General features: G+C 36.7%; 1 long non-coding RNA gene across 1 annotated transcript; it reads left to right on the top strand.

Moving 5' to 3' along the window:
- The first annotated feature begins 4,125 nt into the window (after positions 1 to 4,125).
- On the top strand, positions 4,126 to 5,322 carry LOC124301464 (uncharacterized). The gene is made up of 2 exons (XR_006907488.1): positions 4,126 to 4,271; positions 4,375 to 5,322. It is a non-coding gene; the product is annotated as an uncharacterized LOC124301464 (long non-coding RNA).
- The last annotated feature ends 1,146 nt before the right edge of the window (positions 5,323 to 6,468 follow it).

Genomic DNA, 6,468 nt, shown 5'->3' with positions numbered 1-6,468 from the left:
GCGAAGAATAATATTGTCTGATATACAATAGTAAAGTGCATTTTGTTATACTACTAACTATATACATTTTCAGAAACCGTTACAGTTTGTATTTGCTGGGATGTACAGTAGCTATCAATATCACTCCTGCTATAGGCAAGACGCGGATAGTATTGGTGTTTAGTTTACTTCAAAGTATGTTTCATCATTGTTTTTCGTAATGTTACGAAGTGTACAATCACCCGTTCTGCCCCCCTTTCTGATATAGTAGTCGTCGTAGATCAAAGACATGAATAAGGTTGCTGCGTCAAACAGTATTATTGCAAAAGCAATCCTGATTCAGACTGTAAGCTGTAAACACGCTTGACATTAAAGCAGTTTTCCTCACCTTTTAATTTTGCTGCCTGTCGAAATATACAAAATTCGTGATTTTGCAAAATTTGTAGGAACGATATTTTCGATTCCTATTGCTTCGTTGTAGAATTTGGTTGGGCCTTTACAAACGCCTTCGAATCACAAAAATTCATAGCTCTCAAAGGAAATGGAGCGAATTATGATGGGTTTATGGTCATACCAGTGATAAAAATCCAAAGGGCGCATTTGGTATAAGCGTCTGAATAGTTTAGCGAGAGAAATTTGGAAACGGTGCGAGACCAGTCATATACTGTTAGTTGCATCGTACGTAAGCTCAAAAATGAACTTTAAAGCTGATGGAGAGTCGCGATGAATGGAACCAGAAACCAAGTTCGTGTCAGCCGACTTTGCGTTTTACGAGAACGTAGATAGTGTTACAGAACCCTATATAAACTTGATAGGGAAAACGCGGAGTGCAACAAATACCTTTCGTGGAGCAGGGACCCGGATTCATTTAACGTCGACCCGTTTACAGTACATGCGCGCCCTATTTTTCAACCCTTTTCTACCGTTCTCACTAATTTTGAAAACCTTGCGAAAAATTAAGCAAGAGAAAGCACACGGAACAATAGTGATTCCGGAGTGGCCAGCACAACCTTGGTACCCAGTTTTTCAATCGATGCTCATTTCACAGTCAATTTGTTAATTTCTCATAACACGAAAACTCATCCCATTTGGCAAAAAATTAAAATGCTAGTGGTTATTTTGCCCCAGAAATTGAATATTACCATACCACGCATCTAGCTTAAATATTCTCGAATGCCTCACTGGAGAATAAGCAACCGATGCGTTGCATGGTTGTCTAGACGCGTTTAGGTTCGCAATATCTTTTACTGTCGGGCCGGAAGTTCGACAGGACAGCAGGACTAGAAGATTTTTGAAAGGGATCCTCACCCTGAGACCGTCGAGACCGAAGAATGATTATACTAGAGACACCAGAATTATACTGGAATACACAAGAGCGAGACTATCAAACAAAGAACAAACTCTTAGAGAGTTGACGTTGAAACTTGCGACGTCGCTATCTCTCATCACGGGCTATCATATGCAAGCGTATGCGCTTATAAACATAAAAATCATTCAGGAGTCTGAACACGCGATCGAAATTTGAATACCCAAAATAACTTAATTAATTATTGCCGTAAATAAGAACTTCAAACATCTACGAGTTGATCTCGAGGAAGAGTCGCAAAATACAATGAAATTATTCAACGAATTTAACGACTGAAGTTCTATCATAATTGTATCGAGTGTCTCTCTGTATTCCATTTAATACAAATAACGGACTTACAAACGAATGTGAAATTTTTTCAGAATTCTAGAATAGTTTGTCGACGATGACAAAAGAAGTGTAATTACTGCATCAACAGTGAATAGAGTGTTTTTGTATCCTTCAGAATGCAAATATTGACACTATCAAAATGTGAAAATTGATCAATTCAGGAATCACAGAATTATCTATCGAACATTTGGTCATCGAAACCGCCACCATGTTTCATCCATAAGGTAAGAACGATTGTCAATAAGATAGATACTTACAATGGGTGACATTGGGTATTAGCTTGGGTTAGTAATCGGCGTTGACTGAAGGTAGCTAAAGGCAGCCAGCTGAATAGGGCATTTTGAACATCTTAAAGCTCGGTGCAACTCGGCGAGGGACGGTCAGGGGAAATTTTGTACAGAAATTTATAAAAGCTCTGTAAGTCAGTCCATCAATGCAGGGCACTGCAATTGCCTCTCCACGCCCACGGTGTCCTTTTGCTTGCTTCAAAAGTCTTGAGCAATCCTCTGTCACTGTAATCAAGAATAAGAGTAAATAGTTAATGTTGATTTTCTATTTCATTTGTCGTATCGTGTAAGGATCTATATATATATATATGTATATTCAATTTCACACATGCTGGATCAGGTATAAAACTTGCTTTGAGACCTACCATTGATTAATATCGTCAGTATAGAATTCAACTCCATGTTTCAGGACGTTTTATCAGCCGCAGGTAGCACTCAGTTTCGTCTACGTACAATTTCCCCACTTCGCAGCAAACAGGAAATCTGTTAAACTAGAAGAATTTAGCTGAGTGTACACCTAGAACGGAAAATGAGAAAAACGCCGTCAAGTAATTCACGGTAATTCCACTGCCCTCCTTGTAACACTCTACTCAATTATTTTCTACCGTTCGACTGTTTTATTTCAGCGTCATGGTAGTTTTGTAGTTGAAAACGGTATAGATCACTCAGATTTGTAGCGTGTGGAAAATTTCGACCATGAACCCTCCAGGAAATCGAAGTCTGCCTCCTGGAGAACGTACCCGAGCTGTGAAGTGATTATTAAACTTTACATTGTATACACCAGCTAATCCAAGTCGTACAGGGAATATTCGCAATGTCTATATAGGTTAAATAAACATATTGAATGCTAAATAACGACTATCACATACAGCGAAAACGTCCCACCTTATCCGCCACCTCCGTACGCATATTCGCTCCAAAACCAACCAGGAGGACACCAAATGCAGGCCGTCCAAGTTGAGTATCCTCCGCAACTGCCACCTCTGTATAGAGGTCAAAAAGTGAGAAGTGTAAGTTTTGAGTTCTGTGATCAAAGATTGCTATACGCAGCAATATATTTCAATACCTTGAGTGTTTCCCCGATGTATACAATGATCACTCTCCGATCGCACCGTAACAGGGTCCATTCACGGTTACGGTCACTGACGAAATGGTCGCGGAACGTGAAAGGGAAAATCGAGAATTGTACAGACAATGGCTGGCAGAGCAGGAACTGAGAAACATGTCCGACGCCGAGAGGGAATACGAGCAATACGCGATGCAGTTTAGGGCTGCGAAAATAAGACGACTCTTCATAAAAAAAGTATATTGTATCATAACTGTGGAATTGGCCTTCACGGCTGCTTTTATAGCTCTTGTAATGTATGTGTAAGTATTCGAGCGGGTCTTTACATGAGAACTCAAAATTTAGCAGTACATTCATTCGGCTCCCGGCTAGGATTATCATCAATTTTTCTAATTTCCAAGCCTCTCTTACAAATTCGTAGACGTATTACAGTTTCGATTCACTCTTCCTTGGATTATTGTACTTGTAAGGTAACGTTTCTCAAATTGTAATATTACATTTTTATTTCAGAGAGCAAGTTAAATTATGGGTACTGAGACACTGGGGCTTGGCTATCGCTGCAACGTGCGTATATAATTTTTTTCAAATTTATATGCTTGCGCTGGTAAAAAGCTGTATAAACAATAGACAAACCGAATCATTGTCCTCTCGTTATTACCAGAGTCGTCTACTTAATTACATACATCGCAATTACCTGCGTCGAACGAGTGAGGAGACAATCGCCTTGCAACTGGATATTGATGTGCTTATTGGTACGTCATGTGGAAGAAATCTGCGTTCAATTGAGTGCAGATAAAAGTTTCACCAACAAAACTTTGCCAAATGCGCAATAAATTTTTCATGCGACGTGTAATTCGTCCGAACTTTAAAAAATTTTTTACAGACGCTTTGCCAGTCATACAGCGTCGCGTACGCGTCAGCGCACTATAACATCGAGTTGGTACTTCTAGCATTAGGAATGACCGCCCTTGTGACCGTGGTTGTAACGTTCGTCGCAATGTGCGCCAAGGTATAATATAAGTTAGAAGGAAGATTTATCTTTATGCAGGAAAAAAATTTATCGCACCGTATTACACACCGCGATCTGTTTCAGTTTGATTTCACAAACTACACGGGAATGATATTAATCATCACGGTTGTCATACTTGTCAGCACTTTGGTACTAGCGATAGTGGCGATCCTCACGCAAATCAAAACCTTGTGGGTCATATTTGCTGCGTTAATGACACTTCTGTTATCTGTGGTACGTATCAATACTGTAAACTATTACAGTTTCATTTTGAATAACAATATATATGTATATAACAGCTACGAATAACGACATAGTTGAATAACATTGTTTCCAGTACCTGTTCTATGATACTCAACTTCTCATGGGCGGACGTAGCATCGAACTCAATCCGGATGAATATGTTTACGCTGCGGTGCAAATATACGTTGACATCATTCTGATATTCAGGTACATATTGATGTGCCTGGGTTGCATGGGGGATTCGTAGGAAGCCATTAACCAAGGGGGGCTATCGCGATAGATGTACGACGTTTTCACGGATTACATTTAACTACGAATATTAATTCCGAGTTTTCCGTTTCCTTGGAATAATCATATCAAATTGTTGTAAGAATCCAAACACTGTCCGTAGAAATCAGTTTGTTTACTACAATGTATACCGTCGTGAGTTTACTGTCGACTGCGATTTACTTTCGTTGTAAATATATGTACCTCAAGTTCGGACACGTACAAGATATATCGAGCGTTATATTTATTCGTATCAAGACCGTAAGAATATAGTCACAGTATCTGCGGTAGACAGAATTTTTTATACACGTGTCGAATTATAGGACGTGATATTAATAACACGCCGAGATTTATTAATAGGAAATAATGTTTATTATACAGTTTACATTTGTAATTAACTTCATTTATTTGACTTCTGTTATAAATTTTACCTTAATAATTATATATTATATGCCTTTGCCGAACGACGAATGCTTTCATCAATGTGCGTTTAGACTATAACAATCTTCGTTAAAAGCAAGAACTCCTTCTCCGAAATATGTCGTTCACGTGATAATCCTTTAAAGAATCGTCAAAATGCGTCGCACTGAAAACTGCATGAAATCGCTCGGCATACAAATAATATACGTAGTACTGTCGACGTAATTAAAGTAATTGGCGGTTGTTTTTATTTATTTATTTTTTTTTTGTTAATCGTAATTGATTTTTTTGTTTTTTCCATTGTTTTTTCAATTTTTTTTTATCTCGTGATTCACCGGTCATCTCTCAGGTGGCTCACCAGATTTCAAAAGTGTCCATATAATATATTTCACCCTAGGGTTAGTTTTGTTATCGATATTCATATATATATATATATATAATAATGTATGCGTAATAATATAAATAATGTTGTTAATAATATTATCTATATCATGATTACCGTTTCATTTTTATGATAAAACTATCTGAATGATTTTCCTAGTGCCATGCTTATTCATGGTACACAGTAGTATGAAGTATTTTAGTACACAGTATTCATTTACGTGTTCATTTTTTCGTGGTTGTTTTTCTTATCTTTTCTTTTTAAACGAGGTTCTCGTGGTATAAGAAGCATATTACTACTAAGGAACGAACGAGCGATCTTAGTTTTTGTTTTTTTTTTTTTGTTTTTGTATAGCACGGAGGTGAAAATTGATTTTACCCAAATGTTGGCTTATCAATTAAGTCTGGATGGAAAAAAAAAATGTAAAAAATACACAGAATATGTGCATATTAAAACCATCGTGGCAAGAATTAATAATATACCGGCTGTACCTGTTATATTGTGTGCCAATACGAGTTGTAGCAGTATTTAGGGATAATATTTTTGTTCTTACAACTTTTCCGTAACATGATCCTATAGCACAATGAGGACTTAAACCACTTCGGACATCTCTGAAATTTTCGTAGCATTACGCAATTGTATGTATCTAGTCTGCTAACGTAACTGTCGGTGATTAATATCATTTTGTATAATTATATCGACTTATAATAATAGTAATAATAACAATAATGTTATATTATTTATAATAATAATAATAATAATAATAATAATAATAATAATAATCATAATGATAGTTATAGTAGTAATAGCAATAATGATCCGAATAATAATGATAAACGTAAATAATAACGTATTATATTGTTGTTCATTTTATAGTATAATATGTAGTATTCAATATACTTCATATGAAAATAATAATGCGAAATAGCATGTCTCGCGTCCATTTTGTTTCGCTGGTGGGGTTAAATATATATATATATATTTCACCCTGTACGTATTCAATTATGATTCGCCACCGGAACGCGAGGCGTGATTAAAAATTATTTTACAATCCGTGACACGTGTTACATACATATTGATAATTGTATATTTACGCGTGATGTGAACAGAGACGTAAGT

The sequence above is a fragment of the Neodiprion virginianus genome, chromosome 3 (assembly GCF_021901495.1).
Source record: "Neodiprion virginianus isolate iyNeoVirg1 chromosome 3, iyNeoVirg1.1, whole genome shotgun sequence".
Classification (NCBI taxonomy): Eukaryota; Metazoa; Arthropoda; class Insecta; order Hymenoptera; family Diprionidae; genus Neodiprion; species Neodiprion virginianus.
The sequence above is the reverse complement of the archived record's forward strand: the minus strand, read 5'-3'. Positions and strand labels throughout refer to the sequence as shown.